General features: G+C 36.6%; 2 protein-coding genes and 1 long non-coding RNA gene across 18 annotated transcripts in view; 2 read left to right on the top strand and 1 right to left on the bottom strand.

The window, feature by feature from the left end:
• LOC136246415 (uncharacterized) overlaps nt 1–9,275 on the top strand; it is a 94,041-nt gene extending 84,766 nt beyond the window's left edge. For both annotated transcript variants that reach the window (XM_066037837.1, XM_066037833.1), the window contains 3 exons: nt 8,552–8,622; nt 8,791–9,022; nt 9,073–9,275. The gene's annotated coding sequence lies outside the window, so the exon portion shown is untranslated. The remainder of the gene's footprint in view (nt 1–8,551; nt 8,623–8,790; nt 9,023–9,072) is intronic.
• LOC136246413 (uncharacterized) overlaps nt 1–25,575 on the top strand; it is a 339,040-nt gene that overhangs the window by 17,647 nt on the left and 295,818 nt on the right. For 12 of the 15 annotated variants that reach the window (XM_066037826.1, XM_066037828.1, XM_066037824.1 and 9 more), the window contains 2 exons: nt 4,970–5,196; nt 5,246–5,403. The gene's annotated coding sequence lies outside the window, so the exon portion shown is untranslated. The remainder of the gene's footprint in view (nt 1–4,969; nt 5,197–5,245; nt 5,404–25,575) is intronic. The other 3 variants (XM_066037830.1, XM_066037823.1, XM_066037822.1) reach the window with 1 other exon arrangement.
• Nucleotides 1–25,575, bottom strand: part of LOC136246420 (uncharacterized) — a 423,931-nt gene that overhangs the window by 140,517 nt on the left and 257,839 nt on the right. The window lies entirely within an intron of this gene.

Below are 25,575 nucleotides of genomic sequence, written 5' to 3'. Positions count from 1 at the left end.
ATGTGTGGGTGTCTAGCACTTGTCATGACTATAGTAATGACAGATATCTTTTCTTGGTATGCATGTGTTTGTGTGTTTCTCTGTCTCTCTGTCTGTAGTGCGTAAGGCAACATAGCCAAGTTTAGGACATCAGCCTGGTAATTAAAAGGTTTCCTGGTTATGCCAAATTGGTGTTACTGTTGTTTTATTGATCAACAAACTTTACTCACATTGCTCCAGTCTAACCAGCTGTTTAAATGGGGACCTGGTGTCAACTGAGGAAGCAACCCACCCAGTAGGCCTGAGCTTATTATGCATTTGAAATTACCTATAATGCTTTTGAGCAATGCTCTTGTAAAATTCCCTTATTATGCTCCAATTATGCCCAATTGTGTCCCATTATGCCTCAAATATGCTCTTAGAAAACTGTATCTTCACTGCCTGTTAGAGTGTCTAGTAGAGGTGTACCGATATGGGTTTTTGGCATGTACCGATATCCGATATGGATGTAACCAAAAGAAGCCGATAACCGATAGTCAATCCGATATTTGCATTAATATTTTAAGCAAACGAAAGTGTACATTTACCTACCCTACAACAACATGTGCATGTACTCATTGCCTGTGGTGATGGTGGCTTGGGTTTCTATTGTGCAATCCAGACAATTAGACACCTACAAACATTTTTATGTATACTCCCATGAAGCCTTAAATGGATATTTCTGCATTACTCTGCATTCTAATGGCTTGTGAGAAAGCTGGTACCGGGGTTTTCAAGTCCGTTGTCCTATGTATTTTGGCGCATGCGCTTAGCAGTGCGAAAGAAATGGCAGATTCAAGTGAGATCAGGTAACTGTGTGTGCCCTATTATGATGGATGATTGTAAATGTGGTAAAACTATTACTCACTGTGTTGTTGTGACTCCTTTATCACCAGCGAATGGCCCTTCGATTAGTAGGTTTTTAGTGCATGCGCAATTATAATAGGACAACGGACTTGAAAACCCCGGTACAGCAAGTTTCCTTGGTTATCCTGTGATCCTTCTTTTATTACAAAGGTATACTCGATAACTGCTTCATTTGTAAAGACTGTGATAAGCTTTCCAGCAACAAACACTAGAATCGCATGTAATTATATGGCTTCTCATAGCGTAGTACTTGTTGCAGAGTGAACAATAAGCCAGAGCCACATGAATAACGTAGAAAACCAGTGCATAATCCATTTATGTACAAACTATTGCTACTGTATAAATATCGGTAGTGATATCGGTCCTCCTACTGTTCTGTACCAATACCAATATTGGTAAAAAAAATGCTATATCGGTGGCCGATATTGTAGCCAATCCGATTATCGGTACACCTCTAGTGTCTAGTGCATCCTTGAATGTTCTATTAGGATATTTCATGCATGCTGTGACTGTTCCATTAGAGTACATCAATCTTTAGCCACTCTTCCCTTCACAAGTAATTGTAATCTGATTTTTTACTAACTATCCCAACCTGCATCATGCAAAACTTGTAGAGTTTCAGCTTCTCTGATAACCAATGCACAAACTTGCCCACACCTTCATCTGTGAGACATGGTACAGCCTCCTGCGGGTTAGTAGTCCCGCCCCAGGAAAATTTTCCAGCACTCACTCAAAGCACCTTAGTAGCACACAGGTGTCCCAGTGCTGGTTCACTGCGTGGGTGTGACTGCTAGCGGTAGCTGAAACTTTGCTTTTTGTGTATGTATGTGAGTGTGTGTGCGTGCATGCGTGTGTGTGTGTGTGCAGGGCTTCCGGTAATTTTTTTGAATGTACTGTCAAACTGTTAGTACAACACAGATTTTGTCCTGTCAAAACATAAAAATATTCTGGTACCCTGTGTTAAGTTTTCAGTACTAAACATGTAGTTATGCCAAAATTAATGTAACGATGTCATAAAGTAATGTAACACACTGTTCCTAGTCCACTGCAACAGTCTTCTAGCTATTAAATAAAACTTCATGCATCCCACAAGTCAAAGGTAACACTGGATAACATGGTTTTAAATAAATTTTTCACATTCATAAGCTGAGTAGGCTGGTGTTCCAAACATCACTGTTTTGGCTTGAGGTAAAACTTGTGGCCACAAGCCATAAACAAACAGCTTAATTAAATATTACTGCCTTTGTAAGGCTGCTCTCCCTCCAGCAGTGGTGTATGAATTATCCAACCACAATGTCTGGACAACAATAAAATTAACCAGTCATTGCACAATATTGACTAAAAATTGGCTGATTGTCGAATGTTATTTCAAGCCCGTGTGTGTAGTGTGAGAGTGAGTATATGAGTGTGATGTCGTGAGGCAGCAAGGCCAAGTGGTTAGGGCATTGGGCTGGTGATCAATAATCCCAGGTTCAAATCCCGGTTATACCACTTTGTTGTTTCTTTGAGCAAGAAATTTTATTCACATTGCTCCAGTTTACCCAGCTGTTAAATGGGGACCTGGTGGCCTGATGTCAACTGGGGAAGTAGCCCACTGAGCTGTAACATTAATGGGTACCTGATGTCATCTGGGAAAGTAGCCCACTCCGCTGTAAGATTAATGGGTACCTGGGGAAGCAAATGCCCAACTGTCCTTGTCTCACTTACCAGTGCTGAGGTCATTGTGGAACTTTGGGTTCTGCGACTTTTCTCCATTAGACCTGCACTGTCCTCCTGTGGGTTACTAGTCCTGGGATTTGCCTGCACTAGACTTGAGTGCCTGAGTGGTGCACAGGCATCCTTGTGCTAGCTCACTGGACAGCAATAGTTGTGTTTCACATGACCACTGGAGGCTTTGCTTTGTGTGTGCATGTGTAATGTCAATTGGGGAACATCCCACCCAGCTATAACATCAATGGTTAATTAAACTTGAACAACTAACTTGTTTACTTTGTTCATGGTACATGTTTGAAATGAATCATCTATCGTATCTCATATCATAGCATGTACATCTACGTATGAGTTTCTTTTTTTTATTTACAATAACATCCTGTCTGTCTGTCATCCTGTCATTCCTGTCTTCCTTCCTGTTACAAAATTACAAACACCTCAGCACTTTATTAGAATGTCCTTGACCACCATGTGTGATTGTACAACCATATCACATGATATAATGGATCACCCGATGTAAACTATATGCTGAGTCTATTGAAGTTTACCATTTTTCAAATGGACCACTAGAAAATGGCTTTCAAAAAGTGTACAACTTTTCCTGTAATTTTTATGGAGGCCAACAAAACTACACTAGTGTGTCAGTGGGATTCTGTGGTGTATGTTTTATAACACACTGCACTGACTGGCACCTGAGTAGCATGCAGGTGTCCCAGTGCTGGTTCACTGGGTAGGCATGACTGCATTATAGGTGAGAGCCAAAGACTTTTTGAAGGATTTTGCTTTCCTTTTTGCATTTATCATACAGTACGATAGTAACTGTATGGTAGGTACCACAAAGGAGTAGGCATGGCCCATGAAATAACATCACCCCAAAACCAGCCTCAATTTTCCCTGACGATGATGAGGCAGTATTGGTTAGGTAAAACTAAGCCCAAACAAGATTTCAAATTGACCCAAAACACTTTCAACAAGTTGCTACGGAATTTTAATTTTTTTTTATTTGACGGAATTTTCTACTGCCTGACTGAGTACTGACTGGCTGATGCCTTCATACAAGCGTAACTCGATAACGGCTAAGGCCACGGGCTTGATTTGTTTACTGTTCGACGTTGCTTCAGCCCAACAGGTGCCTTTTAGCATACCACAGTATGTACAACGCATTCTTCATGGACTTACCAGTGTCCTCCTTTGTGTCCCATTCATCTTTGCTGACAGGGAAAGGTGTTGATTTAGCAATAGCACGTGATAGCTTCCCTTCAAAACAGAAATCGTCTGTATTTTTTATAGTGGCTATTTTGATTGCAGATGTGCTTTTCAAACAGACGATAATTAATAATAAAATTGGGGCGCGCGGCACCATTTCTTTTGGTATGCGTGGATTGTAGCGGTGCTTTCCATACAGTTCTTGATTCGAAATGCCATGTAACAGGTTGAACATAGCTGACAATGAAGCATAATTAATACTTCACTTTTCAGACAATAATTGATATAGCTGGGGTGTGCGGCGCCATTTCAGAAAAGGTATGCGTGGGTTCACCAGTCATAATAAAACTATTTACAAAAAAAAGTTAACAAACAAGTACATGAAAAAATTTGGAATTTTCAACTAGAATAGGAATCATAGCACATCGATAAAAAGTACTTAAACAAGTTGGAGTAGTCCATGATAGTAAACATTCAGAAGTGTTATATCCCTACTGTGCATTTCTGTTATGGTATCTTGAGCACAGTAGGGATATAACACTTCTTATTGTTTTACTGTGATTTAATATCATGGACTACTCCAACTGATTTCAGCACTTTATCGATGTGCTGTGGTCCCTACTCTAGTTGAAATTCCAAATTTTTGCATGTATTTGTATATGTTGTGTGTGTGTGAATCACATGTCATGACATGTGTGTTATATACTGTACATGTACTTTACCTCACCATGTGTTGTGTGTGTGTGAATCACATGTCATGACATGTGTGTTATATACTGTACATGTACTTTACCTCACCATGTGTTGCGTGTGTGTGAATCACATGTCATGACATGTGTGTTATATACTGTACATGTACTTTACCTCACCATGTGTTGTGTGTGTGTGAATCACATGTCATGACATGTGTGTTATATACTGTACATGTACTTTACCTCACCATGTGTTGTGTGTGTGTGAATCACATGTCATGACATGTGTGTTATATACTGTACATGTACTTTACCTCACCATGTGTTGCGTGTGTGTGAATCACATGTCATGACATGTGTGTTATATACTGTACATGTACTTTACCTCACCATGTGTTGTGTGTGTGTGAATCACATGTCATGACATGTGTGTTATATACTGTACATGTACTTTACCTCACCATGTGCTACATTAGGTGCCTGCTAGACTTTGGCAGTACCAATTCACTGGGCTAGGCCCCTCACCGTCTATACCTTAAAGTGACAAACAACACTGTCATACCCACTAGTCTAGTGGTCCATGTAGTACCAACTGTGATACCTGCTGACCCACCAACTACAAGAGCTGGCAAGAGCACAATACTTAGTCAAACTTCCGACCTAGCTAATCCCAAGAGTATGACAGACAAAAGGAACCAGTTAGGTAAGATATGTCATGTGATGATCATGTGATGCTTCAGTTGTCATTGCAGATCTAACCAATCAGGTGTTGTCCAGAGGAAAGGGGTGTGGCTTTGTAATGACCCCAAGTCAGTTAGACATTCCTGCCCACTCTAGTCACATGATCCAAGTGTAGTCATACTCTGACATGTGAGAAGTGTACTGAAACTCTGATCAACTTGTGTGTCAGGTAATGTCTTAGAAGGTCATGTGATGCCACCTTATGTTATGTGACATCATTTGGTATTGTGTGACTTCATTTCTTTGATGTCACCAAATTACAGTGAAGTAGTTTGCTAGACTTGACAGGATAAAGAGAAGATTTTCATAAGTTTTTAGAAATCAGTGTAGTATTGAAAATTTCCTTACATTACTGAATTAAAATTATAGTTCAGCTTGTCTGAGCTAATGTCTACACATTCAGTAATGTTTGCAACATTTCTTTAAACTGAAAATGGTGGATGCTTTGGTTTATGGATTAGTGTATACATGCAGCCTACATCAATTAGAGTGTTTTTGCTATATTATTCAGGTACCAGGGTTAGCTGATACTTCAATTGTGATCAGTTATGGAGTTGTTGGTAGTCCTGTATTGTTCCCTACCACTGCTTCATATGGCTCCACTATAGTGAGGTAACAACATCAGTTATATAGCCTGTATATTGAGGACACATTAACACCAATTCACATTAAAGGGGTGACATCCTCTGATTTCAGTAGAAAAATGTCACAACGTAAAAAGCTGGGGCCATTAGAAAAAATCTTTCTACCAAGCAGTGGCGTAGCCAGACCCAGGCAAGCCACGGCATTGTCCTGGCATCAAGTTACTTTGCCCTACCATCAAGTTACTTTGCCCTACCATCAAGTTACTTTGCCCTACCATCAAGTTACTTTGCCCTACCATCAAGTTACGTTACCCTACCATCAAGTTACTTTGCCCTACCATCAAGTTACTTTGCCCTACCATCAAGTTACTTTGCCCTACCATCAAGTTACTTTGCCCTACCATCAAGTTACTTTGCCCTACCATCAACTACCCAGAGTAATTAAGAAGGTGGGCTGAATCACTGATGAGCAATCACTTAACAAGAATAGCTAACACAACTTACTGTGTGTCCACTTCACCAATGCTTTCTTTCTGGCTGGCTAGCAGTAACCAGGCTTTCCCCTGGGGTTTTACTATTTGCTTGTGGTATTGTGTTAATGGCTAATAACAGCAATGAATAGAAATGGGATCACATGATTAAAACGCAGTCAGTATAGTGACAATGGACTAAATACAGAGTTTTTTTCTATACAGATAGGGACAGTGTGTCTTCATGTTTGTGGTGAAGTGTGGACTATAGGTTGAAAACCTTGATAATGAAAAGTCAAATGTTATGAAACATGGGAACCCGTTCAAGCTGTGTGTATGGATACTGGGACTTAGTCTGATAGTTCAGATGGTATGGAGTACTTGCTCATAATCATTTTTCCTGTTTGTAGATTTGGTTATCTCCGGTTTAAAGTCATCACGTGATGCGGCCTATAAACACTCCGTGCTTTCAAATTCCCTGCTAATCTGGTATTAAGACACCATTGTATGCATGTGATAAGAGAGTAGCTAGCTAGCGGTCACAATTAGTAAGGCTATTATTTTGCATGCAGTTAGTGTAGGTGGAGTATATACGTAGGTAGTGATGTACAACACATTTTAAAATGTCTATTGATGTCCATATGCAGATGGACATGTGTATGTGTGTTGCACAAAGTTGAATGGCTTGCCCACCCAGTGAGTGCCCTACCATCATGGCAAAAAGTCTGGCTATGCCACTGCTACGAAGAGTTCCTAATATAAGTAACGGAGACAAAGTTTTGATACTGTACCGCTGTATTGTAGATTTTAAAAGTTTACAGAACAGAAGTGAATCTAGGATTTTTATAATGGGGTTTCCTTCAGTAAGAATATGGACAGCTATACAGCTTGTGTAATAATAAACTAAACTCAGTACTCAACAATAATCCATAAGACTAATAGTACACTACTATAATTATTATATGCATCTTCTCTTTGTTTGAAAAAGCCATCCATCACTTGTTAGAAGACATTTCCATGGTAAAATTAAAATCTCAATCGATTATAACAATACTCTAATTAAAGTGCATTTAACTTGTATTGCTGCTGTGCAGAGGAGGGTGGAGGCGGTTTAAGCGCCGTTAAAATGAATTATGCAAAATGCTCGTTATCTGCGATTAACTAAATTATGTAAATGGTGTAACAAAGTATGGCATCTTGTCTTGTTGAAGAGTGTACATACCTGGTTAGTGCAAGCGTACTACACGCAAAAGTGTTTCATCAGTTTTGCACTGAAAACCAAGCGATTTTACAAAACAAAATACATCACGAAGTACGATATAAATATCTAATGATCCCCAGTGATCCCATTGTTTGCTAGTTTTGTATTGCAACTATTAAGGCTCACGTGAAATTCTAAACAGAGGTATGCAATTAACGTAATATTTTCGAACAGCGCTTCACCCTCCTCTGGCTGCTGTGAGTGATAGTGACACTCACAGTGAAAGACTGATTCGTAAAGGTAGCATATTATATTTGCACTCTCTAATTAGGTTTACTGCACTCTTACTGAGACAAGTTTAATATTAAACTTTTATCAGTAGTTTTGGGGGTTTCCTGAAATTCCCCCTCCCCCCTCTATATGCCCTTGCAGAAAAGTATTCACAAATTGCAACAAACACATTTTTAGTGCTTGTTTAGTTTTATCTATTGCAACACATGTCAAATGCAATTATCAAACTTCTACAAGTTTTTTTGTACTGTCCTACTGCAGATGAAACTACCATAGGGTCTGGTTGTTAAGCACACATATAATACATTAAGCTCGTATTGTTTGTTTAGCGTTTACCCATTTCTCGTACTTAATCATCGTTGAAAGAAAACACATGTGGACAAACACAAAGTTCCAAGACAAGATGTGCTATACAAGATAGCTACTATAAAACTTGTAGAGGTACTCCAATGTTGCAAGGTGTGAAATTTCACATGGCACATGTCTAAAATGGCTATACTTACCAATCAAAATGGTCTACCGCAGTATGCTCCATACAAATGATTTACACAGTAACCAGACTACTCCAAATATTGGTAGACATTGTGACTACAAATCACATGATCCCCAAGAGAGTGAATCATAATCACAACAAGTAGGCACATACTCTTAACAAGTACATTTTAATTTTCTTGAACTTTATGTGCCTAACAACCAGACTGTATGGTATATTGATGTATCCACTATGTGTTACATCAAAGTATGGCAATGATTAGTGTGTGTGTTGTTCAGGTTTGGTTCTTACCCAGCTGATAATGGACCTGTTAAGAGAAGTGTGAAATTAAAGAACACCAGTCCAAGTGGTGAGTTAGTTTAGTATAAGTGTAGTGAGCACAAGCTACACTTATCCTTGTAGGGTCTCTCCTACATGCACACTGGTCACCATATTTTTGGTAGTGCTTATATTTGTATTTTTAGATGCTGTTAAATCTGACTGCTGGTATTTTTAAAATGTTTATTTTCATATACAGAGCTGATGGCGGACTGGGAGGTGTACAATAAAGTACCAAGGGATCAACAACTGATAGACCTCACTGTGGCTGTGGGTAAACCATTCCCTGTTGATATCACTGATGATGAGGAATCATGTGATGATGATCTCATACCTGATGATGTCATTAAAGGATCATGTGATCTGATAAAGGTCATGATCAAGGCTCATGAAGGAGTAGCCTCGTCTCATCCTATCAGACTGATCAAATTGTAGGTGTCAAAGTTGATTGATTGTTATTGAGGTTGTTGATCACTCACAGGTCATCAAGGGACATTCAAGTGTCTCTGCTGATTGATTGATTTATGATTTACCCTCTGGCAGTCAATGACTGCCATTCTCCCTTGCCAGAGCAGTACAAAATATACAAATACAGTATAGCTACGTAGCTAACAAGTACAAAACTAAACACACAGATACAAACTTGTGTACAAGTTAAATATCTAAATGGTGGTCTAACGTTAACTAAGGCATGGATACTGCAGGGGCGGATTTAGGGAGGGGGAAAAGGGGGCTTCCTTTTTAAGTTAGCACTTGGCCAATAAAACCCTAAATCCTTAATGTATATCAAAAGCAGACTTATTCCAGGAACTATACATCACTATCAACACAAATTATGTCTATTTAACTATACCTATTGTGCAACTCTGTTACAGGAGAGTATAGCTTCTTTTTCTTCAAAAGTTCTTCAAGAAAAAGGTTTGATTGTGGGTTGCATTTCCATAGTTACAAAAATTTAATTGTGGGTTTTGTTTTATACATTGTTTTCCACTATGGCTATAAGAGGTGATTCTTAATCAAAGTGTAGTTTGATTCAAAGTGTTACTTTGTTTATCTGGTTACAGTCAGTATATAGCTACCAACTCAGCCATTAGCAAAACTGTAATCTTGGTAATTGACAGTCTGATAAGGCAGCTAAGCAATAGCATATTTACCCACTTTTGTCTATGAATGTTAAATTTGTATCAGTTACCTTCTGATATGACTTCATGTTGTGGATTATGGTGCAGGCAGCCTAAGGGGCCTTTGATCGGGGCCCCAGGGCCCCTTGAATACCTGTTTAAAAGATTGATATACTCTAATAGAGCAGTCAGATCTTGATATTCTAATAGAGCAGTCATAGTATCTGAAGGAGTAGTGTAACAAACTTATAAAATGGAGATATAGTTGGTGAGGTAGCTATTGTCATTGTGAGCATGTAATGACCTTTTATTTTATTTGGTCTTCAGTTACAGCTAGGCTGAAGTTGTGCATTGAGAGTGGAACCCTCCTTGCCCCTGGGGCCCCACTTTAACTCTTTGCCCTGGGCCCCTTAATTTCTCTTGTAAACCCTGCTAGCTAGATCGGCCTTCATAACCTGAAATAAGTTGACTATCACAACAGCAAATTAATTCAGAAAGCTCATCATCAACGTGTCAGTTTGAAATACAGGTGAAATTAGTGTTATCATATTGTTGTGAAAGCCTTTCCAAATCTGCTGTACAAACGTCAAACAGCTGAAAAACAATGTAGCTGGTCTCCTAGGCTACCAGGTATACTATAGTGAATTCCTTTGATTTAAAAGAGACATGACCTGTACTAATTATATATAACACGAACAAAAATTAAGACCAGCTTTGAGGCTTCGTCCGGAAAATTTGTGCAAGAAAATGTCATAGATAAACTATAAAACACATTATGAAGATACTTCTTAGTGGTTTAAAATGGAGTACACTTCCTTTTCATTGCATAGCAACATAATTACACAACTACAAAATATTTCATGAATTTAAATAATTCTGTATGTAACATTGCACCAAAAAATATTACTACATTTTGTTAATTCCAACTTAATTCAAGCTGGTCACACAGTGCCTAGTTTTTAGAAGTAGCACAACATCAACTTGTTTTTAAAACATGTGGGCCTTGTTAGCCTGACCCTATTGCGATAGTATTGCATTTTCTTATACTAGTTAAAGCACCACTGTAAATGCGATGTGAAAAAGAGTGCGGGCTCATCGCTCGAGACCATGCTCCAAGCTATTTTTTCCATATTGCATGAGCTAGGCAGTGCTTTAACTGGTTTATTGCACAAAAGTAGTGGTTGGCATGGGTAGTAAGTTTTCCCAGTGCACTATCCACACTACACGAGTGTGATGATGCTAGGTTTCATTGATTTCAGCTGCTAGAGTGACATTAAATGGCCAAATACTTGTTCTTCAATTGAGGCTTGGCTTCAAGCCCAAGATTAAATTTGTGAGTATGCTATAGACGAGTGGTTAGCTATTTGTATTTAGCAAGTGAGAGTGAATTTATTAAGTACATAATATAGGTCAAATATTGCAGCTATGTAGGTAGTACTGCTTAAGTACACCTGGCTGCACTTGTGAGCTGTATTTCCCACTGTGCTATATTTTCCCATACAGCAACGTTAAAACAGTAAACAATTTGACCAATGCTAGACAAATTATTGCATTGCTTTCACCAAACCACAAAAATGTTATGAAGCCATTCAACAATTATGACCTATTTTAAACACATAAAACAATGCTATTACCTAAATGCAAGTGAGCAAATAACCTGAAAGCCCTCATCATGTCACTGTCAAGTGACTGCTCTATTAGTGTTCAAAGAAACACGAGAGCATAGTCAACACTACAAGATATGCTAATTCACTTCCAGTTGCCTTCAAGTCCCAGGTGCTGCACCTTGGCTTCTAATGGATTTTTTTACAAGCATGTCTATAAAATGAGTGATTACACTTGAGACTTGGTTGCCTGCCGGAGACTGTTAGCCAGTAACAGACATAGTATATAATATATAAGTTGTATCATGTCCCTTGTAATTTGCACCCTAACCCTCACTTGGGTTTGGGTGTACACTGGATTATCACTTATCCAAACCTCAGTTATCTGAGCACCTTGATTATCTGAATGCCAAAAGTGACTGTTCTATTAGAGTATTTTGTCATTAGTGTACACTGTATTAGAGTAATTGACTGTTCTATTAGAGTAATTGAACACAGCTCTGCATAATGGCTTCAGTTAGCTATTTAATGCAAGAGTGATCAATGTATAGATCTCACTGTTTCTTGGCAGAAATATTCATGTTTGGGATGTGTGTTGTGCTTTTGGAAAATAATGAATAATAACCGCCCACCCGCATCAAATTTTCAAAAATCTGAGCGAGAAACTGGTAATCAAGTTTCATTAGCCTCAGGGCAGTATGACAAATTGAGGAGAAGATTGCAACTACAGCATCTCATCACAGGTAGACTCTAAGTACACTAAGTTTATTGAAAGTAACTCAGAGGCTGAGGAATGTGAAAAAGTTGGGGGAAGAAGGTAGCTAGGTCTGGGCGTGAAACTAGGCTTAAATATTTGACACTCATATAGAGGCTGGAGTAGTACGTACTTGTTTATGTTTGTACTAGTGATTACAACAGTATGCAATGGACACTTAACATAGCATGCCTCTTATAGGAGGGCCTGAAATTGTTGAAAAGTGGGTACCTTGAAATTGAAGTTGGTGACACTTTTTAAGTTTTAAATATTGTCAAGTAATTTAACTATCAGACATACATAGCTACGCATTTAATAATTATATAACAGCCAATTCAAAAATCATGCCAGTATTTAATCATGTCATAGACTCATGATGTCATGCAAGGTAATATTGGAGTACTCTACCCCTCTCCCCTTAAAGTTGATGGCTTCAATCTCTCTATACTCCCCTCTGCTGCCACTGTCACCAAATGCACATGTCAAGAGTTTCTGGGATGGAATGGGGATTCAAATTTGAAGTGAATTATCTTGGAAGGTTTGGGGTGATCTCCTGGAGGCACCTATGAATGCATATGCAAACTGAGCCCTAGGTGGTTACATTAAAGTTAGTGTGTATGCATCTTCCTAGCTGAAATGTACACACAGGATCTAAGCCTAAATAGAACTACTATTCTTCCTCTTCCAGGTACGTAACTACTGATGACCAACCAACTTTAATGTTTAGTATTCCTGCTTCCTCCACGTCTGAGTGACTTTATTGATTGGCAAAACTTTCTTCCAAATATAAACATAATTCTTGCTCCTTTCCCTGTTGATCGTCAAAGTAAATCAGGTGTCTTTACTCTTGTACTCCAATAAGACATCACATCCATACAAACATTCACAATGTAAATACATAAACTATTCAACAGTTTGTGCTAATTTGATGTATATATCACATGATCACTCAAGTTTTCTGCAGCTGCTGCCTTGTAAATAGTTTTATGTGAATCTTTTGCCATTTACACCAAGAATCACGTACACAATTGATTATATTATGATATACCTAATAACCTATTGAAGAAATGCTTAATTCATTGTTAGTGGTATGTGATCCTCAGGAGTAGTGCAGTGCAGCACCATTGTGCAAGTATAGCTACTGTAGAATTCCAGAGCTATAAGTTTGGTGTAACTTTTAACTTTAAAACATTCTGTTCATGGAAAAGGGAGGCTTCTGAGCCTTCAGAAACCCTTGACTATACACCCTTGCATTTAGAGTGCCAAATTTCACTGTGTGTAATGTGTACTGTGTTGTGTATGTTATATTAGAACTGTTTATGAAAGCTAAAGCATAGTCTCAGCACTTGACCTGCCAACAACCATTCTATGCATGCACTATAGGATTCATACATCTCCCATCCAGAACTACTGTGCATTCATTCAACTTACATTGGTTTAATTATTAGGTTTCTGTGTGTGTATGTGCACTATGTAGAGTATAAAGTGTGTGTCCAGTGTACATGTGTGGTGTGATATTTAGTGTGTTCGCTAGACAGCAATAGCTGCAGCTGCTGGAGATTTCTTTGTGCATATTAATTTTGTATCTGTGTGTGTGCATGCACACATGTATACCCACATACATACTGTATTGTGTGCTTATACTTGGGATCACACAAAGAAGGCTAAATCTGTTTAGCCAGAAATTTTGACACTAAAAGTACTGAACACCCAGTCCAGGTATCAGCTTGATCCTCTGGCAGTATGCAAAGAACCATACAGCTTGGATTCATAACTTAGTGTAGTTCTACGTACCTTAACTTTCACATGTAAGCATTTCACCCGGCAAGGTTGTTGTTGTTCTTGTATGTGGGTCACTAGTCCTTTACCTGGAGGATTGGAATGTGCTGACTCATAGCACCCGAGTGTTGCAGAGGTGTCTGAACTGGTCCACAGCATAGGAATAAAGCTTTGCTCTATTTTGCGTGTGTGTGTGTGCACATGTTTATGGAGAAAATTTGTTTTTTTTTGGGGTTGAATCCTACAACTGAGGACGTGCCTATAAAGCACTATATTGCTTGGCTTGATTTCACTTGTGGTATTCAAGCCACATATTAACAGAACACAGACAAGATGGCCACAGAGGTTTGGAAATGTAATACTGTTAAGACGAATACCACTGCCATGCCATGAGATGCAATTTTTAGCTTCACTTTTTTCACACTTTAATGTACTTATGCAACTAATATAATGGAGTTGCATGTATGACAATGATGTACCATAATTATCATTATTGTGTATGTTCATTATCATTGTTATTGTATAATACAGAAATTGATATCTTCATTAACACACTGCAAGATAGCTATAGAAGATCAAAGGAGATTGGTGGTACAATAGCCACTACCCAGAAGTGTCTACAGCTTCATATAAGCCCAATAAAAATCCTTTTCACCTGGTAACGGATGTAAATGCGAGGAACATGATGTTCTGTGACAGTAATGACACCTGTGTTATATTTATTTTGATAACGTATAGCTATAACTCTTTAATATAGAGCTGGATATGACTTATCTGTACATTTGTAAATATGTAAGTCTAATATATTTAGAAAATTATTTGCTAGAATACCAACTGTGTTGTGTGGTCTATGTTAATTAATTATGACATCATACAACTATTAATAGGTGTATTTGTAAGACTTTGTGTGTTTTTTGTGGTTGAAAAGTTAATTGACTGAGTTTCCACATTTGGAAACTGCTTGCTAACTACTTGTGGTATGAAGCATTCTAACTGCCATAGTTTCCACATTTGGGAACCACTAGTACATAAGTTGCTTAACTCAATAACCACTTGTGGTTGTGTACACAAAGTTCGCAACTTTGAACTCAATTTTTGTATTGTACACATGAAGTAGGCTAATTGAGAAACTGTTAGAAACTGACATCGTTCTTGCTGTGTCTATTAGTGTTTCAAACAAACACGAGAGCATAGTCAACACTACAAGATATGCTAATTCACTTCCGGTCACCTTCAAGTCCCAGGTGCTACACCATGGTTTCTAATTGATTTTTTCATAGGCATGTCTATAAAATGAGTGATTACCCTTGAGACTTGGTTGCCTGCCAGAGACTGTTAGCCAGTAATAGACATAGTATATAATATATCAGTTGTATCATGTCCCTTGTGATTTGCACCCTTACCCTCTCTGGGTGTACAGTGGATTCTCACTTATTCAAACCTCATGATCTGAGCACCTTGATTATCCGAATGCCAAAAGTGACTGTTCTATTAGAGTATTTTGTCATTAGTGTACACTGTATTAGAGTAATTGACTGTTCTATTAGAGTAATTGAACATAGCTCTGTCATGGCTTCAGTTATCCGAACAATTGTCACTTATCTGATGACTAACTATAAGAACAAAAGTGTTCAGATAACTGAGGATTACTCTACATGCGACATGTTTGTAACTTTATATTTTTGGCAAAAAAATCTAAAACTGTACGAGCCAGTGCTAAAAGTTGAAATCCTAAGCAACACTCTTAATGCTATAGATAACAATGTGGATCTGACTTAACACATTGTAAAATGTCTTGGCTTACATTCTGGAATATTCAGAGCTGCAACATTGAGATCCTGTCACTCCCAACATCATTTTAATTCTACACATGTCCCCTGAAATGGGATATCATATGTTGCATGTATGGCATGTGATACTGACATGTGCAGTTTACTAACCTATTGCTTAAGATTTGTAGTGTATTCTTTTAGGGATAGGTATTATCTGTAGTAATACATGCTTATTCACCTACAGTGTTTGCCACACCGTACAGTTGAACCATTCGAGATGAACACTGGTGAGGGAACTAAGTGATCAGGGGAAGTGTTTAGTGTTAACCCAACCTGTTCTACCACTTATCCACATCACTCTTCTATTATAACAGTGATGTTCACTCCTCAATGTAAGTAGTAACAGGTAAAATGATTTGTGATTACCATAATACGTATCAATTTTCAAGGTATGTAATTTTTGTGGGTTCAGGGTTTTCGCAATTTTATTTTCAAGGATCACTGGTTTTTGACCTAGGCTATCTATTATAAAGCATTGAGCTAATCCTATTATTGTTAATGTTCGAGGATGAAAATTTTTCGGATAACGAAGCAACTACGAAATCAACAAAAATTTTCATGTTTTCATGTTAAGTGGCTTGCTATAAGAGCAGGTCATAGTTTTGAAAACATTTGAAGAAATTTGCAGCATTGAGAATAGCTTAAAACCATAAATTTGCACTATAAAGTTTGCGATTTGATCATTAAATGTATTTTAGGTGTCAAATGCACCCATATGGGTGATTTTCCAAAATTTGGTCGCAATGCTTATGTGTAATTTTGTGCTGCCAAATTAATGCTGTGTAAAGTTCTTGCTGCAAGCTTAGAAGTCTAAATTTTACAAAGCGATTCCTGAAACCATAGGAAAACCCCTTCCCTACACCCCTACACTCATGAGTCCTTTTTATAAAAATTTTAAAAAGAATATTATAAAATAATACAGTAAGTAATATCCATTTGGTTCTACTTGGGGTACTTAGAGATAATAAGTCACTCACTAGAGTCCCTATGGATACAAATACAAAGAGAAAATGTCCTGACCACCTGGCAAACTCCTGTAAGCGTTCAATCGCTAATTGGATTGTTGCAGGTTCGAAGCTGCCTAGGTCAGATCAAGAATTTTTCTCCTTTCTGTAAATTTTTAAGCACACCTATAATGACATCTTTAAACAGCTATAGGGAACCTTCAGTATTTTTGCTGTAAAGCATTAATGAATACTCTAATAGATCAGTCATGTATACTCTAATAGAGCAGTCACATTTACTCTAATAGAACATTCTCACAATATAAAAGGTTGTTAGTGAGTGTTTGTTTTGGAGTTTACGGCTAACAATATTTTCAGACGAAACATTATAACTTGAAGGTGATACAAATGAGCATGACCTTACACTGCTATTTTTTGTATAGCAGACATGCTGTAGGACTCCTGTATTTTATCACTTGGGCATAGAATGAATCTATCTGTATAAAAACAATGTTTAGATTGTATATAAGTCATTCCATTTGTATCAGTGTATTCATGGTCCCTATATTTACCACTGTGCAAAAAAATTATGTTTCCTGACGTTCATGCATAACAAATTATGACAATTCCTTGAGTCAGAAATACCCGAATGTGCGTAATTCCTGAATTAAAGAAAATGTACATAGAATTGTGTAAGGAATTGTCACAATTAATTTATCTTTGGGCAAGAGTTCAGAATATATGTATATATTTAGTATATTTATATTATGAACTCTTGCTTTTGGTAATTATATGCATGAATGTACCTAATTCCTTTCAGGAAATGTGCATGTGCATGACAAACTTATACATTTCCTGAAAAGTTCATTGGTAAATGTTGCAGGACTATGGAATGAATAGGAGAGGGTTCAGTGGCATAGCTACTTACCACTAAGGCAACCAAGGCAGCTAAGGAGAACTAGATCAATGTAATAGAGCAGTAAGATACTTAGATAGAGCAGCCACAATACCCCTTGGTGTTGTGTTACCTAGCCTATTAAAGGTGTAATAGTGTGTATATATCTTAATATACAGTAGAATTATCATAAGCTATAAGCTACTGTAGTTGTAAATAGCTAAGCATAAGGATTCAGTAGTTAGATAGATCTTGTGTAACCTATTATAGGCATTGATTTCCAATTGCACTGATAGTTAAAACTTCAGTTAGCACTATAGCAGCACAGTGTAGACTATTTTAAAGGCTCAGTGACTTGAAGTGTATACAAGGATACGGGAAAATATAATTTCCATAACTCAAATGAAAAGAAGCTTGAAACACTAGAGTCCCATTACATTTTACCTATACACTCTGTCAAGTGTCATAGAAGATTATAGTATGGAAAGCATCTAAATCTCTTAATCAAACATGTTTCAGTAATGAGTATAAATGGATTGCATATGACTACTCACTACATGTAGCTTGCTAGATAGAGTGTATGAAGCAATAAGTATGTATTGTGCCCTATTCTCAGGTCCTGATAAAATTGATGAGCCGGTCAAGACACCATAGTATTTATGGACAGTGACATTGCAAAAGTTTAAGAAGCACTCATAAAGTGATGGACATAAACATGCATCTGAATGTCTTGGCTGACAATTTCATTAAAACAGCTAATGGCATCACAGTAGCAAGATGTTGATGAACAGCTTAACACAACAGTTGCCATATAATTAAGTTTAAGCCAATTAAAACTTTACCAAACCAACTTGTTCTGTGGACAACAGAGTATTCTTTGAAGATATCAGATGATAATAGTGACATCATCAGTAATTAGATCTGAGCTGTGTATAATAACTAATGTGTAGTAGATTTTAAACATTAAGTTTTGGTTTTATCAGTTGCATAATGAGCATAATCTAGTATTGACATTGATGTATTAGAAAAGGTACAAAAATAGGGCCACTAAGTTGATGCCATCTGTCTCTACACTACTTTATGAAGCTAGACTTGAATATCTTGATTTGTACTCACTTTATTTTGTAGTACAACAAGAGGAGACCTAATTGAGGTGTTTAATGTTAAAATCACTTATCAAATCGACCCAAAAGATATTTTTACATTACAACAAGATGGTGTCACCATGCAGGGGTCACCAATTGAACCAAGAATTAACAGAAGCATTGGTCAACACTTTTCAACTTTGGAATGACCAACAATGGAATGACTTACCTGATCTGGCAAAAATTTAATAGCCTTTAAGTTATTAAACTAATACAGGAGGAAAACTGGATATGGACATAGTTAAAGGCCTTTTGCCTATTAATCATTTTGTATTTAATATCTATAAAAAAAGAATGGAGAATAAAGGACAATGTACATTTCATTAGCAAAAAAACCATGCCCATGAATGGGAAGATGGTGTAGATGATCAGGGGTAGATCCAGGAGCTGGCAAGGAGAGGGGCACAAACAGGCTAAGTTGTAGGTGGTTGGGGAGAGCCAGATTATCTTGTCATAATTGCTGCATTTTTGAAGCAGCAAATAATCACCTCTTAGTAGTGTCTCACTGCTGAGTTTGCAATTTTGGCATTTGCAGATGGTTGTGAAGTGTTTAAAAACTGTTTAAAGGCACTGAATGCAATGATGCCAGCAGCACAATAATTATTTTAGAGGTGCTTAGCACACACAAAGATGCTGGATGACAATTTACAGTTAGTTTACTTTGGTTTCAGGTAAAGTTTGTAATAAATGCTACTGTAGTAAAATGTGCATATTTTATAAACTAATCTTGGCCTGACATAAAGTTTAGTATTTAATCAGAAGTATGTAGCTATGACTAGCTCCTGCACAAGGTGGGGGGAGGAATTTGCTCCAAATTCCCCATCCTGGATCTACCATTGATGATACCCATGAATCAATAGCTGTGGAGGATTAGATTATATGAGTTGACTGTTCTATTAGAGTTTAGAGTATCTCCATCTTCATAAGAGGATTTTATTCTGTAACTTGTCTCATAAAGGCAATATGATGATTATATGTGACTGAATTTTAGAAAATCACTCATATGGGCACACATGAAACAATTAGAATTTTCATTTTTAGTGGGTTGCTAATAAGAGCAGAGCACATTCTTGAAAATATTTCAAGTATTTTTTTGTAATTTAAGGTATTGAGAATGGTTTACAACCATTAACAAGTAGATTTGCACTATAAAGTTTGTGATTTGATCATTAAATATTTTAGATGTAAAGTGTGCCCATATGGGTGATTTTCCAAAATTCAGTCACATATTCAGAAATTTGATTTTCGATGATCTCATGATTGCTGTATCATCACCTGATCATGTACCAACTGAAATGGAGCTCACTCTAATGTAGTAACTGGTAAACATCATTAAACAGGTCTATATAAGGCTTTCTGATATACAGGCTCTGCCTTTACCAACTACGTTAATCATAATAATAATAATAAGCAGCCCCACAATCTCTCAGTTCACTCTAGAGAACTTAGTACAATCTCTCAGTTCACACTAGAGAAAAAGTCACGGCTCACTAAGTCCCTCAATGACAAGTTGTAGTAATCCCAAACAATATTGAGAGCTAAGTGTGTTTAGTCCAGACAAGGTAGACGACTATGATGTTATCTATCACCCTCCATGTTATGGTGAAAAAGATTACTTTGAAAATATTACAGTAAAAAGTGGCTTTAAGGCTGGTAAGAAACTTTGTAGACAAATTTAGCAAGTGACCTACAAACTAGGGCCCAAACAAACTTGGATTGTCAGGGTTCAAACATTTATTAACTAACGTTTACAAATCTTTCCAACTTTTAAATAGAAATGGTTCCTGTATATAAATGTCGCATATTAATGTGGTCTCACAAGTTTGCAATGCGTGCAATTGTACTGACTCAACACTTGTACTCAGAAAACTTAAAATTGAATACCACAAGTGTGGTTACTAGGTTTTACTATGGCTATACAGCTGAGGCAAGTGACTGGCACAACATGTAAACCTTAAAACTCACAGTTTACTTTATAGACATGACCTGTAACACCACTAACACCATCAACACTAGTCAACTTGATTAAATTCCAAAATACCACATGTTTAGCTTCCCACACATCATTATGGAATAGTTAACTGTATCATTATCTAATTAATATAGTTTGAACTGTTCAACCCACATTTGAATGTTCATTCATTCTTCGTATGAACCTTAGAATTCACTTGAGTTCATTTGGGCCCTACTACAAATACCATGATCTAGTTTGGAGTGAGCCGATAATAACATAATTATTTTAATTATGTCATCTTTTATGTATTATTGATTTGTATTTAGCTGGTTTGTGGTTTTTATTATTATGAATTGTGAATTACATCAAATACAAACTGTTTCTTGTCTCATTTTTGTAAATACAAAGTTGTGTATAATAATTCATATTATTTTCCATTGTAAAGTGTTTTACTGAACTACTGTGTAGTGTGAGACATTAGTAACCCAAAGTGGTGCATGTCTTACTAATAGCTTTTTCATGTGTTATAACTTGAAACTTTCTTGTCTTAGATGTATACGTACGTTACCGTGTTATGCAAGAGCTCTAGAATAACAAAGTTTCAAGTTTGCTACATTATTTCCAGGTCACATGATGATGCCAGTTGACTGACTATAGCTAAGTACAAAATTTGATATAGTATGTACGCATTGAGTAGCTGGATCTTCAAAAACATTTAATAACTCATGGATGATGCTATTACACACAATCTTGAAATTTGGCACACTTGTAGTACTGATTGACCCACTGAAAATATTTCAAAATTTTTTCGTTCAGATGTCTGATATAATATTTATGGCCATTCAAACTTATTACCATCACACATTTCTTATAAGGAAGCCATAAAAGCACAATGCCCCTTCCGGAACTTGTAATGGAGCCACCAAACTGTATGTGTCTGTTGTTGACACCTTTGCTGTCACCATTAATCATCTAGTTGGCTAAAATGTTTGCCCTCTTGAGAAACGATTCAGTTTTAATTTTAGCTGTTTTTCAGGATCCAGCTCAACTTGTACATGAATGGAATATAATACATATAGCTCAACGTTTGTGATTGGGCATGTGTCAATTCACCTTCTATTAATGATTTCAACATTGATATTCACTATAGCTAGCTACTACCCTATAACACTTGACTATAGTAATATTATTTGTCTATTAAATTATTAGTTTATTATAATGTATATATATGATTTAATTATCTAGGTATAGTATTGTGTGATTTGTGTAACAAGCAGGACTCACAGGTGTTTGTCTTTTCACATCTGTACGATTATTATTATAAAATTAATACCAACTTTTTTATTAATCACAATCAGTTTTTTCCTGCTGCAATTAAAACCCAGTCAAAATCATGTGTATAGCTACTTCTTGCAAGTTGTGCACTTTACTATAAAAAATAATTAAATTGCGTATATAGAGTTGCAACTTCTACAGAATTGTATAATATTATGTATATGTGACCAGATCTGCAAAAGGGGTATTATAGTCTATCCAAAATTCTAGGTTTGATGAGTCATAACTCATTATATGTTTAACCTGGCCTATTATTTTAAAATTACATCCAGGAATAGTGCTATGTTAGGAGTGTAAGGTGACTAAATATCAGGCTAATACCATAAACACAAGTCAGGTTATGGATTGCCAAGCACACATGCAATTGGAAAGGCTATAAGACCTTTTCGCAGATCTAGTCACATAGTATTAAAATATACCTCTCTAACCCTACACCTCTGAATTGAGTCTATTATATTTAGCACAATAAAGCAACATCAGGAATATATGTACTTCTTATTTCAGACATTTCACTGAAACTTATTGATAGCTGCATGCATAGTTGAGATTGACCTGTGTAAAACTTGTAGATATTGGTTAGTAATGCCAGAACAATAAACAATAAGGAATTAGTCCCAACAATAGGATAATGTATATTATACTCTGTTCATTAAATTTTACAAACGGGAACTAAACATTAAAATCATCTAAAATATATCAGTTTACTAGTGCACAATTCTCTCATGTGCTATTTTGGAACATTTTGGTGAAGGAAAATCACAATTACAATTACTTGTCTGACATTGTACTACTTCTAAAAGGAAGTGGCCATACATTGATCTGTGATGAATTAAAACAAAGTAGAGTAGCCAAGACAAACTATATAGTAGCTAATTGTTCTTGGTGCACCTTAGGGATAAATGCTATACTATTTCCATATTAGTGCATTATTGTATAATATTGAGGGGGACCTATGTAAGTTGTTATTTACAATTAGTGATAACTTGTATGTATATGTAACTGGATTTGCGAAAGGGGTCTTTCATGTACATATTATGCCAATTTTGATAAATCACAACTTCAGAATTGAAATGGCCATTGGGTTGAAATTTGGTCAATAGTGTGGCTTAATGGATGAAGAAAATTTCAGGGTGATTTATTTCTGAATCATTAAGTTATGATTTCCATATTCATAGAATTGGAAGATGTGTGGTGAAGGAAAGTTACAATTACAATTGCTTGACATTGCGCTACTTCTAAAAGGAAGTGGCCATAAATTGATTTGTGATACATACATGTGATAAGATCAGTAAGTATCCTCCAGCTCACTTCCCACTACTGTAACAATAAACACCCTAGTAGTTATGCAAACCTCTAGTGGTCAGATGACTATAACTACGTATGAAGCTGTATGTTAAAAATAAACCAGTTGTGGTGTCCATTGCATTGTGTGCTAGTTTTCTGTTATGATATACCTCTCAACTCCACTAGCTCAAACCCCAGTTTTAAGGAGTAGAAGTACCCATGCTAGTGCAGTGACAGAGAAGACAGATGAGTTGAACACCAGGAGGTCATGGGACATTACTAGTCCTACTGGATGATGATGATGATAGTGATGAGATGGAGGAGAGCACTAATAAGAGTAGTGTGGTCAAAAGGGACTTCTCTAAGCTGTGTGTTTACAATCCCTGTGTTTGTGCGTGTGCAAGCTTATGTATGAATATGTGACCATCTCAGCAAATTCTGCCTGGTTCGCACAACTTCCGAATTTCATTTTATTTCCTCAGCTTTATCTGGTGTCCAAATTATGGTTAGCAGTTTTTGAATTATAGCACTAGATGGTAGGAAGAACAAAGAAATCGAAATATACAGCAACTCTACTGAAAATAAACTGCAGGCATTTAAATTCGCTGCCATAACTTTCATTTGCATTAGTCTACAGAGTTGGGATTTGGCTTACACGTTCATGAATTGGCAAATCAATCAATATAATAGTTTTATCATTGTAGTCACTTACAATAAAGGAATTTTATATAAAGAAGTAACATCAATTTTGCTGCATCATAAGGAAGCACACGTGGCATGTACACTGTTGGGGCTAATGAAACAAAACGATGATATTCAAACTCCCCATGAACAGGCAAGCAAGATGGTACATAGATTTAATTGATTTGAAACTTGCTTCCCATCAGTAATGGCTCGATTAAAACTTGCTTACGTATGTTTTTATTTGTAGCATGCATAGTTTCATCATTTTGTTATTCTCAAAATGCATGGTTGTGAAAACGAACAGGTTTTTGCTGAGACGGCCTATTACACACGATCTTAATATTTAGCACACTTGTAGTGCTGCTTGACCCACTAAAAATATTTCAATTTTTTTGTTCCAATGTCTGACATATTATTTATGGCCAATCTAAATTTTTACCATACATTTCTTATAATGAAGCCATAAAAGTTCAGTGTCCATTACAGCCTCTTCCTGAACTTGTAATGGAGCTACCAAACTGTATGTGTCTGTTGTTTGACACCTTTGCTGTCACCATTAATCATCTGGTTGGCTAAAATGTTGAGAAAAGATCCACTTAAAATTTTTAGTTGTTTTTCAGGATCCAGCTCAACTTGCACATGAATGGAATATAATACAGTACATATAGCTCAATGTTTGTGACCGGTCATGTGGGCACAAACTACACCACATCATGCAACAGTTCATATCAGTACTAGAATAGAATATCTGCATTCTGTAACTATATAGCCAGTTAAATGTATAATACGTAGGTGCCAAAAAGTTAATGGCAATAGCTTAAATATCAAAGGTTATGATTGAAATTTAAACAAACTTTATGTGCCCACATGACCTTTTTTTGTAGGCCCGATCTCATTGCATCCTATTCCCTCACCAGGCTAGCTTTAAAACTGAACTAATTTTGGTGTTAGTAATTACAATACATGTAGACCGCAAAATCTGTAAATACTTTATAGTCACACTGCTAGTCTAGTGTAACAGAAGAAAGTGTGAAAGACTCTATAATAATATACACTTATGTCCCCATAACATGTGACATTACAATGTTTAAAGATGTGTAAACAACTAAAAATACATTATGCAAATTGATATCAACTACAAGTGTTCTGACTGAAGTGAGCATGCATAGCTACCTTGAAGATTAATTTTATAATTATAATGTGTAAACTGAACAACCTACTTTGGGATACTGTCAATTCACCTTCTATTAATGATTTCAACATTGATATTCACTATAGCTAGCTACTATCCTATAACACTTGACTATAATTTGTTTATTTAGTTTATTATATTGTATAATTATGATTTATTTATTAGATTTAATTATCTAGGTGTAGTATTGTATGATATGTGTAATGAGCAGGACTCACAGGTATTTGTCTTTCCACACTTGTACGATTATTATTATAAAATTAATACTAACTTTTTATTAACCACAATCAGTTTTTTCCTGCTACAATTAAAAATCAGTCAAAATCATATATATAGCTATTTAGGAGTAAGGAGTGTAAGGTGACCAAATTTCAGGTTGGTACCATCCATACAAATCAAGTTATGGATTGAAAAGTACATGTACTTGGAAAGGCTACACTGTAAATTCAAATGGGTACAAA

This window comes from Dysidea avara, chromosome 2, assembly GCF_963678975.1.
Source record: "Dysidea avara chromosome 2, odDysAvar1.4, whole genome shotgun sequence".
In the NCBI taxonomy this organism is placed as follows: domain Eukaryota; kingdom Metazoa; phylum Porifera; class Demospongiae; order Dictyoceratida; family Dysideidae; genus Dysidea; species Dysidea avara.
Note: the sequence above shows the minus strand (reverse complement) of the source record. Positions and strands in the feature narration are given on the sequence as shown.